Raw genomic sequence first — 16,901 nt, 5'->3', positions numbered from 1 at the left:
CATTTTCAGTTGTCTGACTTTTTCTGATCCAATTTTGGATTTTCTTGGCAAAGATACTGGAGAGATTTGCCATTCCCTTCTCCAGCTCATTTTACAGATGAGGAAACTGAAGTTAACAAGATTAAGTGACTTTCCCAAGGTCACACAATTAGAAATTGAAGCAGATCAGGGTTAAATGGACTTGTCCAACATAACTCAGCTAGTAAGTGTTTGAGGCTGGATTTGAACTCAGGTTTTCTTGACTCCAGATCTGATTGTCTAGCCATTGTGCCATCTACCTTCCTCAGTATACAACATATATAATTGAGAAAATCACATTGGCTATCAATTTCCTCGAGTGTAAAATGAAGTTGTATAAAGTGACAGTTAAGGCTCTTTCTAATTCTACAATTTTACTAATGCTCACATGCTCAAGAGCTTGGGTCTTGAATCAGATTTTTGGCTTAAAAACTGTAACAGTTAAAATTTAGGGAAACTGGGGAAACTGAGGCAGGTAGAAATTAGTTTTTCTCTGTAAAGAGTATTATATTTTTATGAGGTTTATTAAAGATTAAGGATTAAAGAAAATACAGGATAAGAAACATGTGCCTCGGCCAGAGAGGCCTAGACAAGATAATCTCACATCATGGAAGAGCCGCGTCTGCTCCAAAATGGAAGTCCAAAAGAGAGACAAAAGCCTTTGCAATCAGGTCAAATACCTTCTCAATCTCGGCCCACATGAGAATTCAATGAGATTAGAGGGCATTCTGGGAATTAGCAAGGACTCCTGGGGAATGGAGTCCAGAGTTCAAATCTCAATTTTATAGAACCAAATTGTAAAGTCTTTGCAATTAACTCTATTTTTAATATCTTGGTTCAAGGTTCTAAAGTCAGGTGGAATCTATCATTTCTCCCCTTTTGGATCCCAGTGGTCCTGAGCTATAGATTCCTATTTTTAGGCCATGTAGATTCTTCTTGCCTCTGGCTGAAGCCTCTTTGCACTTGATAATAAGTGATTTCTTGATCTTCATTGACCTCCCCCTTGTTTCTTGACATATTTGTTCAGGGTTATCTGCCTTGCTCTCTGCTCTTGGAGAGGGGATGGAGAAATGGAGTAGAGCAAAGAACTAAGGGCAGAAATCTGGGTCCAGAACTAGAAATACCCAGTAGAACTTTTGTATGCTTTGAGTTAATTTGATAATGTTTCTTAATTTGTGTTTTTAAAGTAATTTTTATCAAGCAAACAAAATGACTAATTTAATTAATATTTTTTTTACTTAATCTAGTGCCATTGATCATTAAGAATGTCTGGTTCAGAATGCTCCTTCAATCATTAGCAGTTTTATTTATTTATGGCATATTTTCTATGGATATTTTTTTCTTTAAAAAGTATGTGTTCAGTTAGGAAATGGTTTTATTGAGGGAGGTCCTGTGTCAGACCTATATGTGGACCCAATTTGTTTTATCCAAAGAATCTCTGTTCTGTGGCCAAAGAATGCATGCTAACATTTTGCAAGTTTACGTTTTTGTTTATAGTGGGAATTAGATGAGTTAATGTAAATGAATCAATAGGAGAATAATGAAAAGAGCATTTCTTTCTGACATAAGGTATGTACTCTCTATCATTTATTCATACTCATTAAGCATGCCTCATTTTATGAAGTATTGAAGTGGCAGTGGGAATAAAAAGGTTTAGAACAAACATGCTTTCTGCCCTTAAGGAGTTTATGGTCTAGTAGTAGAATGATAGGGACCCACCTAAGTTGACTATGGGTTGCAAAAACATTCTCTGTAAGGTTCAAAGAAGAAAATTTCTGTGACTTGGGAAGATTAAGGGAAAGATTCATTGAGGAAAGGGGATTGGAATTGAGTTCTAAGGGAGAAATGAAGCAGGTGAAAATAGAGGAAGAAGAGAATACCATGTATTCATAGGCTATAGGAAATGGAGCTAGAAAGTATAGTTTGTAATTTAGAAGGAACATAACTATTTATTTTAGCTAAAACATAGAAGGCATGTAGAGGAGGTAAATATGGCAAAGTGGAACCTTTAAAACATCTTTATTAAACTTCATTTGTAAGCAATAGGAAGCCCTTGGCGAGTTTTTGAGCAGAGGTATAACTTAACCAAGTTTTATACATGAGCAAGTTTTTTCTGCCAATGAATTAAGGGTAGTTTGGAAGGGGATAGAAAGTAGAGGAATTAGGAAACTGTTGTAATGGTCCAGGCAATTGGTTACAAAAGCCCGTAATAAGGTGGGAGAAGTTTGCATAAAGATGAGGAAACATGTCTGAAAGACAGTACTTTAGAATTTTTATAAGGATGGTTGGTTACTCTTCCTGGGAATTATTATTGGATCTGCAACACTTGGTTGCAATCAAATCAGCCTTTGTCTCTGATGATTCTGATGATGATGATGATTTGATTGATGTTGTTAATGCTAGAGCACTATGTAGATAGAAAACCCTAGAATACATTGCCTTTACAAAAAAAAATGTAAAGCCTACAATTCAGTGACATAAATCTTAGAATCCTGAATGGTTATTTGTTTGGGAATTGAAAAGAAGGTATTTGAAAGGAAGTTTGAGATATGATGTACTCTGAAAGAATAGAAAATAAATCAAATGAAGGAACAGATGAAGGAAGCAATCAAGAAAGAAGAATAAGCAACAAAGGTAGAATACATTAAAAGTCCTGCACATCTTTGAACTGGGCTAGAATAGTACTATGCAGAGAGCTGAGACCTGGATTTGAAATCATAAGACTTGGGTTTTAATTTTAGCTCAAACACTGACTTTGCAGCTCTGAGGAAGTTGTGTTGTCTCTAAACCTCAGATTTCCCATTTGTCTTTTGGTGGTGGGGTGAAGTGAGTAGACTGAGTGATTTTTAAAGGTATATTCAAGCTCTATATTTCTGGGATTTAAAAGAAATTAGAAACAAATAGGAAACCCATGCAAACAGTCTAGAAGAAAAAAGATAAGGAAACACAATTATCCCAATATTGTGTGGTTGACTTGGAGGACAAAGGCAATGGCTATGCTATAGAGTCTGATCTAGAAGCAAGTTTTTTGGCCAGTAAGCAGACCTAACCATTTGAACAGAAGGTATTGATATTCAGGATGTACTCAGCATTCTGGGAAGCTGAAAATTCTTAGGGCAACAAAGAGCAGAAGAGAAAAAGGGAACCTGTTAATCTACATTTTCAGCTCTGTTACTTGAAGCAAACCTTTGGAAAGTTAGGAAATTCGATTTTCTTCTGTTGTTGCTTTTCTCTAACAATGCCAAATCTCATAGCTCTACATTTAGTGATAAATTTGAAATCCAGTGATTTCTATCCCCCCATTAATGTGTTTTCCTTTGTGTGAAAATTGTTCATGGTCATCCTTTGATTCAATGTAGCTCTCTGCATGTAACCTGCCTTTCACAACCAAGTACCATTGGTAATCTACATACTGTGGTCATCATTCAATTGTGACTTCCCAAAGTCATCACCATTAGTCACCACACACACACACACACACACACACACACACACACACACACACACATCTTCCTTAGGCAGAAAATGCTAAAGGCTGGCCTGATATAACTTTCAGTTATCCTTGTCTCTATGACTTATTCACTTACCTTCATTCACTGATAGAAAGATGATCCAAAAGTTATGCTATGACATGTGTCATCAGTGCTGGAATCATGACAAGCAGGTTCTGAGAATAAACTACAACATGAATTCACTAGGAAGATTGATAATACTATGTCTACAAACCTAAAATACCTTTTGTGTGGTCACATTATGATTATAATGATGAATTTAGGGCATTTATTTAGGTTGCACAGAGTGCAGAAAAGGTCCTTTATGTAAAGAAGAGAATAGATTTTTTTTAAAGAGTAAATTACCTCGTTAGAGTAAAAAAACAAATGAAGGCTAATTTTTTATATATATAATAAACAGGTCTGCTAGAAAATTACCATCAAGATGAAGAGAATCCATGAAGATAAATCTTTGTTCAGGTGTGTCAGTTAAGAAATTAATGTCTACAATCACAATCCTCAGAGATAAAAAAGGGGGGGTAGAGGAGACCCACACTGTCCAAATTCCACTATTAGAAAAGAAATTGCATTGTCTTGTCAAACAAAGGTTACAATGATCATTTGGGAGCAGTAAGGAAGTGGCCAACACCCAAGGAGGCCTTTGGACTGCTGGAAAAATTTACCACATCTGTTTATCTCACCAGGAGACCAACTGCTAAATGTCAATCAAGAGTATCTCAGGGCTGATCTAAAGAACATTTCCTGAGTGATTGAGATTGACTTCCAGACTGCTAGTTTTGATAGTCCATGGCCACCAATTTCCCTTGATAACTTGGAAGCATTTTTGCATATTTATTGGGGGAAGGGGAGATTCAGAAAAGGCTTAAAAGACATCTAGAAATTCATCTTGTCATTTCTACCTGTGTTTGTGGTATATTCAGAGCTTTGGGAGTGGAGGGGGTGGGAATAGGAATTATAGTAGCTATTGCCTAAAAGTGATTCAAAGGGAAATATTTTATCAGTATATATTCAAAACAGCCACAAACCATATATTTGGTAAATAGAACATAAAACAACATCAGTAGTAGTGACATCTGGTGGCTAGCTGATAATGTCAGTTTTCCTGAATTCCTTAGAGATAAGTATATGTATGCATATTTAATAGGGGAAAACATTTTCTTTCTGGAGAGTAGGAAAAAAAATCTAACAGCTAATAAGTTTGCAGAAAGCTAGTTTCTCATCTAAAGCACAAAAGTTTGTCAATGTTACATTTCATCTATCCAAAATTCTTAGCAAATAAAGTATTACAAATAAATGGTTCTTTCCCCAGATAATTAAAATTGCCTTCTTTCCTAAATTAGAACCATTTTAGAGTGAAATTTTTCTCATGTACATTGTATACTTCTCTGCTCTTCAGTATTCTACCAAACATGGTTGAACTTTTTCTTATTGACTTAGCACTGCCATAGGATTTAGAGTCAGAAGAACCTTTGATTAGCCAGTCCAACTCCAACAAATGAGGACACTGAGGACTAGAGAAGTCAGGTGATTGGTGCAAAGTTTTATAGTAAATTCTTTAAATAGAGTGAGTTATATCTCAAGAATCTTTGTGAGCAATGCAGACTCCTCAGCAACGTCTATATATTGTGTTTGTGAATAGAAGGATGATCTTCAGAGCAAACAAGGGTATCACTAATGGAGCTGGGATTTGAAATCAGGTTTAACTCCAGACTCACTGGTCTTTTTATTACACTAGACTTTGGTTGTTTAGTTATTTCAGTCATTTCTGGCTCTTCATGATGCCATTTGGGATTTTCTTGGCAAAGATATTGGAGTGGTTTGCCATTTTCTTCTTCAGCTCATTTTACAGATGAGGAACTGAAGCAAACAGGGTGAAGTGACTTGCCCAGAGTCACACAGCTTGTAAGTTTTTGATTTGATTTGATTTGATTTGAACTCAGGAAGATGAATCTTCCTGACTTCAGACCTGGCACTCAATCCATTGTACCACATAGCTGCCCCAACTACCTGCTTCACTCTGAATCTCTTTTATTATTATATAGTCCTTCAGAGAAAACTGAGATATGTAGGATTTTCCTTTTTTACCTAACACCTGAGAGGTACTGCATCTGAGGAGCAATCAGGATCAAGAAAACACAGAACTTGGTTATATCCTCCTTTGCTCTGAGATTATCCTTCTAGCCACAAACCCAGTTTGTTCACATTGGTAAGGAGACTACACAGACCAAGGAGGTTCTTTGGCTTTATAACTCAATCAATTTCTCCTTACCTTACCTAATCTTATCTCTACTGGATATGATACTTACTCCCTCCAGTTACCATGATCACTTTGTTTTATGGTTAAAGGATAACATCCTATCATAGTTGAAACAAAGTAGACTCATAAAGTTTCCTATGGTATGAATGATTTCTGCTTAAATCCTTCCCCCCCAAATCTCTAAGAAATGAAGGGCTTCCAGTAGTTGAAATAATCAGTAGGTTTGCAAATCTTTTAATCTAAATTATTGTGAAGTATGAAATCATATAAGCATTTAGAATTATATGATTCATAATTGGAAGGGAGCATAGAAATTACTTTGTCCAACGGTCCATTTCATAGGAAATAGATGAGGAAACCAAGCCTCATCAAGGTCAAAAGACTTAACCAGTTCATATAGATGATCACTATCAGACAAAGGAGTTGATCCCCAGATCCTCTAACTCCAAATCCAGAAGTCCTTTTATTATGCCACACTGCAGTGTCTTCCTTTGTATTGTAATACCCCATTTTGGCCCATTCTACCAACTGGACACTTTGATTTCCCAGCCAGGTCTCCATCAGTGATTACTACTTCTCAGTTTTAGAAATAATTCTGAGGTGCTAGGTTTCTAGTAATGTTGCTCCTGGTTCCCCTGGGTGTATACCTCATTAAGAAACATACTTTATTAGTTTTTAAGAAGAGGATATGACAAGGTTTACTAGGAACTTTGGGTATTAAATGCCATCCTTCCCCCCCCAAAATCTGAGATATACCATGCCACAAATAAACACAATGTACGAGGACAGTGGGCACTAACTTTAAAGTACAATGATAGTAAAGTATTTGTATGCTATAGGATACCTTGACTCCTGCCCTTGAAATCTTTCTCCTCTCCCCCAATGTAGATTATTCATGAAGTTTGCTAAGAAGAATAGCATTAGTGATGGGTGAGTTCCTCTGTCAGGCCAACTTCTTGTAAATATGGCATCTCTTCTGTATTGGACTAGTGTGTTGTCTGGCTAGAGTAATCCTAATCCTCTGCTGAGTTTTTCCATTTCTCCCCTGGCCCCATCTGGATTGCTACTGCTAATGGTATTCTCTTTCTCTCTTTATTCTACTCAGATGGTGCTCTTTCTTTCTTGAGACCTTGCAATGCACATATTTGCATCCTGAGAACATTCATCTCAGTGTCACTTCTTGTCATTTAATCAGGGAATGAAGCATGAAAAACATGAAGGCAGCTATATACTTCCAGCCACCTCAACTAGGTGGAAGATGGACTTAGTGCTCGGCAATTACCTGGATCTCAGGGAAACAGCTCAATATAGTCCTGTTTCCTTGCATCCATAAGATAAAGAGAGTAACATAGGTTGGGAAACTCCTTTTGTCTACCCACTAAGTTTTGGCTCAGCTCCTCAGTCAATTAGAAGACTTTTTATCATCCTATGTTATAAGGCTTTGAGTCATTTGTGTGATATTTTGAATAAAACCCAACTCTTCTATGTAGTCTATGGTCTAGACATATTGACCTACCTGCTATTGTCCACAAAGTTCCATTTCTCATCTCTTTGCATTGGCTATCTTCAATCCTTTGAATGTTGTTTTTCTTCATTACTGCCTCTTGGAATCACTAGCTTTCTTCATGATTAACCTGAAACACTATTTTCAAAAGAAGGCTTTCTCAGTTCCCCTAAGTACCAACTAGACTGCATCCCATAAATTTTCATATGTTGTCTTATTGCTATTTTCTTTACTGAAATTATTATTTCTTTGATTTGTTCTTTGACCCACTCATTCTTTAGGATTAGATTATTTATAGTTTACAATTAATTTTTTTATCTATCTTTCCATGACTTTTTATTGAGTATATATTTTTTTTGTTGTCATCTGAAGAGGATGTATTTAATATTTCTGCTTTTCTACATTTGGTTGTGAGAGTTTTTTCCTCTAATACATAATTTTTGTTTACATGCCATGTACCACTGAGAAAATATATATTACTTTCTATTCCTATTTCTTCAGAGGTCTATCATAACTGACTTTTATAAAATTATATTAACATAAATTATGTTAATTATATTTATAAAATTAATATTAATAATTAATATTAATTAAATTATATTAATCTCTAAAACCTCTTTCTTGTTTAATTTTTAGTTAGATTTATCTAGTTTTGAGGTAAGAAAGGTGGGGACCCCAAGTAAAGTAGTTTTACTATCAACTTTCTCCTATAACTCATTTAACTTTTCCGTTAAGAATTTGGATACTATAACATTTGGTGCTAATATGTTTAGTATTGATAGAACTTCATTGTCTGTGGTACCAAGATGTAGTTTCCCTGCTTGTCTCTTTTAATTAGATCTATTTTTGCTTTTGCTTTGTATAAAATCATGATTACTACCCCAGGATTTTTTCTTCCACTGAAGCATGACTACTGTATATTTTTCTCCATCTTATTTCCCAATTTACCTTCTTCTAGCCTATTTCTTGAGTTTTAATTTGATGTTAAAGTTGGGTCCTGCTCTTGAGATGGGGTGGGGTGGTGGTGGTGGTGCTAATTTAAGCTTCAGGTTCTGTTTGTTTGTTTGTTTGTTTTTTGTGCTGCCATATTCAGAGCTAATTGTGGAGACCAATAAGTTTCCAGTTCTTAAAATGATGGTATGATCTAAGAAAAAGTGTGAGCACTGCTCTCCTGGTCTGTGCTCTGATTTTTGAACAAGCACTTTTTTCATCTCTAATCTTGTGACCAGGGCCCCAACTTCACTGTATCTTTGAGTTCTAGTCTATTAATGATCTTCCTCACCCTGAGACTGTGACCCAGGCCCAAGGTACAATTATCTATATGGCAAATGCCAAAGAATTCTGTACCTAGTGCCAAGAAAGTTTCCCCAATAATCTCCTTAGTGACCTAGCCCTCTTACCATCTATACGCTGAGAGCACTAGAAGTCACAACTACTGATTCAGTTGCTCCTAATGTGTGCACTGGCTTGCCAGAATACCACCTGCTTTGGATAGTGCTTCACTCTCACCCCAATGAGAGAGACCTTTCCTTCTGACCTTCTGAGTTGTTTTGTGTAAGAAAATTGTTTTACTCTCTCCATTAGTTGATTTTTGTGGCTCCATAATTCATTTTGATATGTTTTTTAAAGATGTTTGGAGGGGGAATTTGGGAGTATCTAGTAAATCCCTGCCTTTATTCCACCATTTTGGCTCTGCCTCTTTAGAACAATAATTCTGAAATTATCTCCTGATCTATTTTCTAAGTTAATTATTGTATTAAGAAGATAATTCATATTTCTTTCCAGTGTTCCAACTTGGATTATTTCTTGATGTTTTATAGAATCATTATTTTCCACTTTTCCCAATTTTAATTTTTAAGGAGTTATTTTTTCCAATATTTTTCCTCTTTTACCAAGCTGTTAGTTCCCTTTTCATAAAATTTTTGCATACTTTTAATTGTATTTATAATGTAATAATTTACATATAATGTAATAATTTCTTTTCCCAATTTTTCCTCTGCAAATATTTTATTTTCAAGATCATATTTTTGCTCTTTAAAAATGCTTATTTTAAGCTCTTCTGGAAATTCTTGTTGGGCCTATTTCCAATTTTCTTTTTTCATTAAGGCTATGCATGTAGATTATTTCAAATCATTATCTTTTTTTGAGTTTGTGTCTTGAGCTTGCCTGTAACCATAATAACTTTTTAAGGTCAGGTCCTTTTATAGATGTTTATTTATTTTTTGCAATCTACTTCTTGGCTTCGAACTTTGTGATCGAATTGGGCTCTGCATATCCTTGAGGTAGGTATGGGTGTGGGGATGACTGACCTATGTTTCAGACATTTATATCCTTTTGTTGTTTTTACAGGTAAGTCTCAGGCACTCTAAGTTATTGTTGTTTAAAACCTTTACCTTCCATCTTAGAATTAATATTATGCATTGGCTTTAAGGCAGAAAAGTTTTAAGGAATAGACAATGAGGACTAAGTGATTTCCCCATGGTCACACAGCTAGGTCCCTAGAAACTGATGAGCAAAATTCCAAATCCAGGAAAAAGGTAGCAAAGTTGGGGCAGAAAACTTTGAGGGTGAGAGGCAGAGAAGCAGAAAGCTGGTGGAAATAGGGTTACCTTAAAGAAGATTGTGGCTTTATTTATTTTAGATTAAAGTACTTTCTTTACAGAGGAAAAGGAGGGGGAAACAATATTGGCGGTAAATGGAGAAAAATAAAGACTCCTATAATTTCAAATATAAGTGGATTAAACAGTTCAATGCAACAAAAACAAAATAGAGATATTGGAAAAGTCAGTTGGTCAACTAGCTTTTATTAAGCATTTATGTGCCAACCACAGTGCTAAGCACTGGAAATACAAATATAATTAGGAATGCAGTCCCTGTCCTCAAAGAGCTAATATTCTAATGGAGAAAGACTGTACATTAAAAAAAACTGGGATTGGGAGGGGCGAAGGTATAACAAATAAAAAGAAGTTGAAAAAATTTGGGGACCCTTCTAAAAATGGAGCTTTTGGAAGGGGCCATCCAATCAGAGTAAGTGTGTGATTTCCAAGGCTGCAGTAAAGCTTCAGGATGAATAACTGGAACATGGCAGAGAGTCTAGAGTACAACCTGGCTGCATTAGACATGACTGGATAAGAAAACAAAACCCTACCATCTGTTGTTTACAAGAAATACACCTAAAAATCAAAGACATACACAGAATAAAAATGAGAGGACAGACAAAATTGACTGTGCATCAGATGAATTTTTTAAAGAACAATTTGCAATAATGCTATCGGACAAAGCAAAAATAAAAATTCACAACATAAGAAAGAGAAACAAGAGAATTACATAATAATGAGAGGGACCAATATAAATAGTAAACTTACATGACTCTTAAGACATCTACAACATTGTTCCTACCAACCTTTTCAAACTTATCTCCTACTGTTTTCTTTAATAAACTCTACTTTAATGAAAGTGGCCTGTTCATTTAGACCAATTTGTGTGCTTATCACACAGAGATAAACTTTCCTACATGATTTGAATGGTGATAGAGTCTTATTCAATTAAATTTAATCCAAGAAATGTACCATGCTAGGTAAATAAGTACACAGATATAGAAAAAGAGGAAAAGACACAATTCAGAGATCTAAGATTTTGATCTAGTGTAGAAAAAAATAGATGTATCATTAACTGAAATAGGAAGTTAGGGTGAAGGGCATGTTTGGGGGAAAATTGATATTTTAGCCAATTTACATTTGAGGTCCATGAGGGAGGTCCATGAATATAGACAGTTTGTACTTCAGAAGTAGATACGATCATCATAAGAGAGCACAGAAATCAGAGTCACAGATTTAAAGTTGGAAGAGATTTTAGAGGTTTGTCATGTATCTAAAGCTAATAGGAACCATAAAGGTCATTTAGTCCAAACTGTTTATTCTAAAAATTTAATCGAGGCCCAGGGAGATTGTGAATTATCTAAGGTCAGATATATAATAGATATCAGAAATAAGATTTGAACTCCAGAGTCAATTCTCTTTCACTGTACCCATACTATTATTTCATTTTGCATGTGAGGAAGTGAAGGAAGGTCAGAGAGATTAAGCAATTTGCTCAAAGTCTCATAGACAACAAGTAATATAACCACTATCCAAACCCGTTTTCAAATTTCAAATGAATCATGTTTTCCACTTTTGAACCCTAGGGATAAGGCTGGGATGAACCAAGGATAAGTGAGTCACATACTGGGGAAAATACAAGTGGATGTGGCAGGGGTACTCTTTATAAATGTATTTTCAAAGATTTGCAATGAACCATAACACATTTTACAGTTTGTAAACCTTGATGAAGGCTTTATCTTAATTCTGTTTAAATGCCAACTGTATTTTGGGAATTTAGGGTCTGAGATGAAAATGCTAGCAAAGGGAGAGGATGAAAGAGAAGACAGAAGAGAGAGGAGGGGAATCACTTAAAATTCTTATATTTCAGTTGTTAGAATCTTATCTATTCCCATCACTGAATATTTTGTATTTTTCTCATTTGTACTAATCTGTGAACGTTCTGCATCTCCCAGGGCAAAGTTCCTTCTGAATAAGGAAGGCCTCATGTTTTTATTTGTATCCTCAACCCAGTGCCTGCCACAAATTAGGTATTTAGTGAGTGCTTCCTGATTGATGTAGGAGGTAAACGATGGGAGGGAAACCAAGGAAAGAAAGAGTTTGTAGAAGAGAGAAGCCACTGAGTGTCAAATGTGACAGAGAGATCAAAGGGAATTGAGGATTAAGGAAAGCCCATTGTATTTGGTAATTAGTACAAGGTTATCACCAACCTCGGAGAACTTTTGATGGTTTAGTAAGGAAAGGAAACCAAATTGAAAGAGGATGAGGTAATGATGCCAATGCCTTCTCTTTAGCTAGAAATTTCATAGTGAAGGTAAAGAATAAAATAGGCCAATAGCTTCCCATAGGGTAGCAGAGTAGAGGAGAGAGTTTTTATTTATTTATTTATTTGTTTGTTTGTTTGTTTTTCTTTAAAGTGAGGTTTCATGAGAGTTTTGTTGTTGTTGAGTAGAGTTTTCTGGGACTCTGTGAAGATAGAAGGGAAGGAGTAAGTAATGTAACATGCAGTAGCATCCTCTGATTTTATCAGCTCATATAAGAGGAAGGTGAGTGGGCAGAAATCACATTGTCCCCTCCATTATATAGGCATAAGAGAGAGGATGTGGTTAGGCTTGGAAAATTAAGAAGGCTTGGAGGAAGTTACACTGATTGAAGCAAAGAGGGGGAGAAATGAAAAACTTAGGAAGAATCCAGACTGGGCAGATTGTACCTACTGTAGACAGTGAATGGGAGTGAGATGAGGAACTGACCAAGTTTGAGAAAGGTTATTTTTATATTTAAAGGATCACACAGATCTAAAGGAGAGAAGATCAGTAGCCATCTTGTCCTTCATCCTGCTCCCATTTTATAGATGAGGAAACTGAGTACCAGAGAAATAAAAGGACTTGTTTAATATCATGTAAGTAGTAGAACCTGGGATTTAAACATAGGTCCTCTTGGCTTCAAAATGATGCTCATTCTACACTGCCATGTCTTTCACTTATAGATGATATCTCTTTAAGTGAGAAATGTAGTTTGTATTATTATGCTGAGAGAAAGTAGGTTTTTTTTTTTTAGATTATAGCAGAGTAGAATTAAACTGAATAAAAAAGGAATTTAATAGTAAAAATGTAGAGGAGGGACTGAGTCTGAAACAGATCATTGAAGAATTGGCAGATTTGACAATGGGCAAAGAGGGGCCAGGAATAAATGAGGCTCAGCAACTGGAGAACTGGCTTAGGGAATAAGGGTCTGGGAAACAGGTTAGGTGGGTTTTATTGTTTTACTCTGGCAGAAAATTATTGTGTCTAACAGATTAGCTAGAGGCAAAGTCAAATGAGCCGATTGGAACAAGAAACAACCCACAAAGATCATGTAGTCAACCCCCTCCCTTCAGGCAAGTAGATCTTGCAGTCACTTGTGTTTAGAGAGCAGGTAAAGTCACAAGAGCAAATGAAATTAGCTAGAAATGGGTATAAAGGAAAAATAGCCATAAAATGGATTAGAAAAGATACAGGAAATAATTAAATGAAAGGAAGCAAAAGCAATAGAATCAGAGACAACAAATGTAGATACCTATTCAAGAGATGTCAGCTTTCAAACTTTTCACATCATTTCCCCTTTCCTTCCAATGGATAGTTTATCAACGTAGGAGTTATCCCCCTCTCCTCAATACCTATATTTTCCAGAGTGCTGAAATAGCCAACCAGTTTTTCATATACTCTAAGACCTAACAAAATGCCTCCTACTCTCAGCCCTGTAGAAAATCAAAGAAGTTGAACATTGGATGCAGGTGACATGGATTTACAGGGAATTGTCAATGCAGGGCACAGATTCCTATTGAGCTATTTTGTAGAATTCTACTGGGAGCTCCAAAGAGAGAGTATGTATGCATCTGCAGAAGGCTTCAGTGTAAAATCAATTTAGTTGAATAATGCTATAGCTGGGTTTTGGTTTTTTTCTTCTCCTTCTCTCCTTTTCTTTCCCTTCAGGATGGTTACTTTGACTCTTGCTGAGTTTCCCCTCCCTTCCTAATTTAGCAACAGGACCATGATTACTAAAATTGCAGAAACTTTCTCTTTAATAGATTCTTTGTCCTCTTTTTGGTCTGAACTAAGGAAAAGATCCTCTCCTATAAACTGTATCTTAGCTTTCTCTTTATTAGTCTTGATGCAATTGCTTAAAGTCTTAGACTAAAATGTTAAGCAGTCATATAGTTGTGGGGCATGGGGAGTGGGGATGGTGTTGAACCTCTTTCACTTAGCTTTACTGACTCCCTGTTTCTCCCAGAGCAAGTTGGAAAGGAAACCAAGAAGAAAATGGTGTGACAGGCAAATGGAGGCCAATTGGCAGTGCAACAGCGGAGAGTGGAGAGAAAGGGAAGAAAGATGCTTTGGATGAGTCGCTGGTAGTCATACCCACTCCATTCTTCTGGTTTAATTAAGCCTGTTCTCTCCAGTCCATTCTCACTGACTCATCTAATAAAGTCTTATCACCACTTTGCTTCTGTTCCTTATATGAACATGTGTGCCAATACCTGATTGTTGTTCCCAGCATTCTTTCCCTGCCAGCTCTGAGAGATAAGTTGAGAATCAGGAAACTGGGTTTCTAAATCCTTATTCTACCATTAAGTAGCTATGTGACCCAGGATAAGCTGTTCTCACTTAATGAACATATTTATCATCAATAAAATGAGGTGGGAGGATCTTAATCTTTCCATGTCATGAAACCCTGTCTTGCTGGACAGTTTAGTTAAAGCATAATGGATCCTTTCTTAGAAAAACAATGTTTTAAATAATTGGAGAGTATGCTGAATTTTAGTTAGAAGTCAATGAAATTAAAGATGTATTTTTCTCCATCCACTTTTCTTTTTCCCCCATTTTATACCCTTAGCTTTTATTTTTAGAATGGACATAAGTAACAGTTGCAAGGTAGAAGAATGTTAAAGGCCAGGCAATTGGGGTTAAGTGACTTGGTTAAGATCACAGAACTAAGACATGTCTGAGGTCAGATTTGTCCCAAATCTAGGTTGGCACTCTATCCACTGAACCACCTACGTGCCTCTTCCCATCCACTTTCATAGGCCCACAGAAATCTATCCATGGATTCTACGTTAAGAATACCTGCAATTTGGGGGGCAGCTGGGTAGCTCAGTGGATTGAGAGCCAGGCCTAGAGATGGGAGGTCCTAGGTTCAAATCTGGCCTTAGCCACTTCCCAGCTGTGTGACCCTGGGCAAGTCACTTGACCCCCATTGCCTAGCCCTTACCACTCTTCTGCCTTGGAGCCAATATACAGTATTGACTCCAAGATGGAAGGTAAGGGTTTAAAAAAAAAAAGAATACCTGCAATTTAATCATAGTCAAATTCTATGATCCTAAATGGTATACATTTGCCTTTCCAAATGTGTTTACATACACATACATAATATGTATATATTAAATATATATCCCATTTAAATTTTAAATTTTCTCATATAAAATAAGGATAATACATGTACTATGAGTTTGAATGATAACTACTGAGAGCAAAGTGCTTCATAAAATTTAAAACTATATATAAATTTAATATATACATATTCCATATATAGTACAGTTGGATATTACAATATAATGTATGCAACATGTACAGATTATGCTTTCAAGTTACATATAATATTGAGGGTATATATGGATATGTATTTTACAATATATAAATTATGCATATGTAATTTTATAAATGACTACATAGTGATATATTTCTACATATAACTTTATAAAAGTTTAAACTATTTGTGCTCTATAAAAGTACTTATAAAACTTTGTATGTGTATGTGAATTAAGTTTTATAAAATACTTTGCTCCTAATTGCTTTCCCATTTATAACATATGCATTAACTGTATTTAAAAATGAATTAAACTGAGATTTTTTAAATGTTGGGAACACTCCTTCATGGACATCACTAATCACATTATGATTCAAAGATGGTTTCTAGGTCATACATCTTTTGTCTGTTATCGACAATGAAGATATGAAGTATTATATAATATAGTCTGCAATGTTCCATCATTTGTTCATGAAGACATGAGCTTTAATTCTTCCAAAGGTGATGCCCCTTACCCACTGAAAGAGCATGGGTTCTCCAATATAAGAATAAAGGTTCAAAATCCATCACTGATACTTACCACTTATGGGATCAGTCATTTAACCTCTACAGTTCTCTTATAAATAAAATGAAGAAGTAGTTATATTCGATGTGCCCTGAGATCTCCAAACTCAGATTTATGATCAGTGATTTAGTTACTATATTCATTTTGCCACCTTGCAACTGTGACACATTATTCAAGACAGTGAGAGACATGATTAGGCTGAAGACAGTTTTCAGTCATGGGACAGAGTATTCATGAAGGTAGAGGAGGAGGAGTGCCATTGAGTAAACCAATCGTCTAAGGAAAGCAAGCTCTTGAGAGGGAGTTACAGCATATATAGCTTCATAAATCGTTGGGTAGTCAGGGTAATTTTTCCAGATTTTAAAAAAATATTAAATATATCCATTTGTTACATAAAAGCAATCAGTTAATTCCCTCCTTTCACTATTAGAGAAGGCATCATTTGACAAAAAGATACATGTACATATAAAACTATGTTTTACTTATTTCTTTTATCAGTTCTTTCTCCAGAGATGCACATATGCATGTCATTCTTCAAAAAATACTTCTGTTACTATAGAGAATTTTCTCTTGGTTCTTGTTTCACTCTTCATTATTTCATGGGAAGTTAGAAGCATCATTGGGCAGCCATTTTAGATTATTAAGAGGGAAAGGTACATGAGACTTTTTAGGAAAATTAATCTGGTAGTTATGGGTAAAATAGATTGGACAGTAGAGAGACTGAAGGGGGAAAACTATTGTATCTTTTCTGAAATCCAAGTGTGAGGACTTATACTAGGTTTCCAAAAACACTTTCACAATTACAGAATGAGGAGAGGACAATTAGCAATTTATCTGAAAAAGATCTTGGAATCTTAGTGAACTACAAGTAAAACATTGTGAGTTC

Source organism: Monodelphis domestica, chromosome 5 (assembly GCF_027887165.1).
Source record: "Monodelphis domestica isolate mMonDom1 chromosome 5, mMonDom1.pri, whole genome shotgun sequence".
NCBI lineage: Eukaryota > Metazoa > Chordata > Mammalia > Didelphimorphia > Didelphidae > Monodelphis > Monodelphis domestica.
This window is presented reverse-complemented; position numbering follows the sequence as displayed.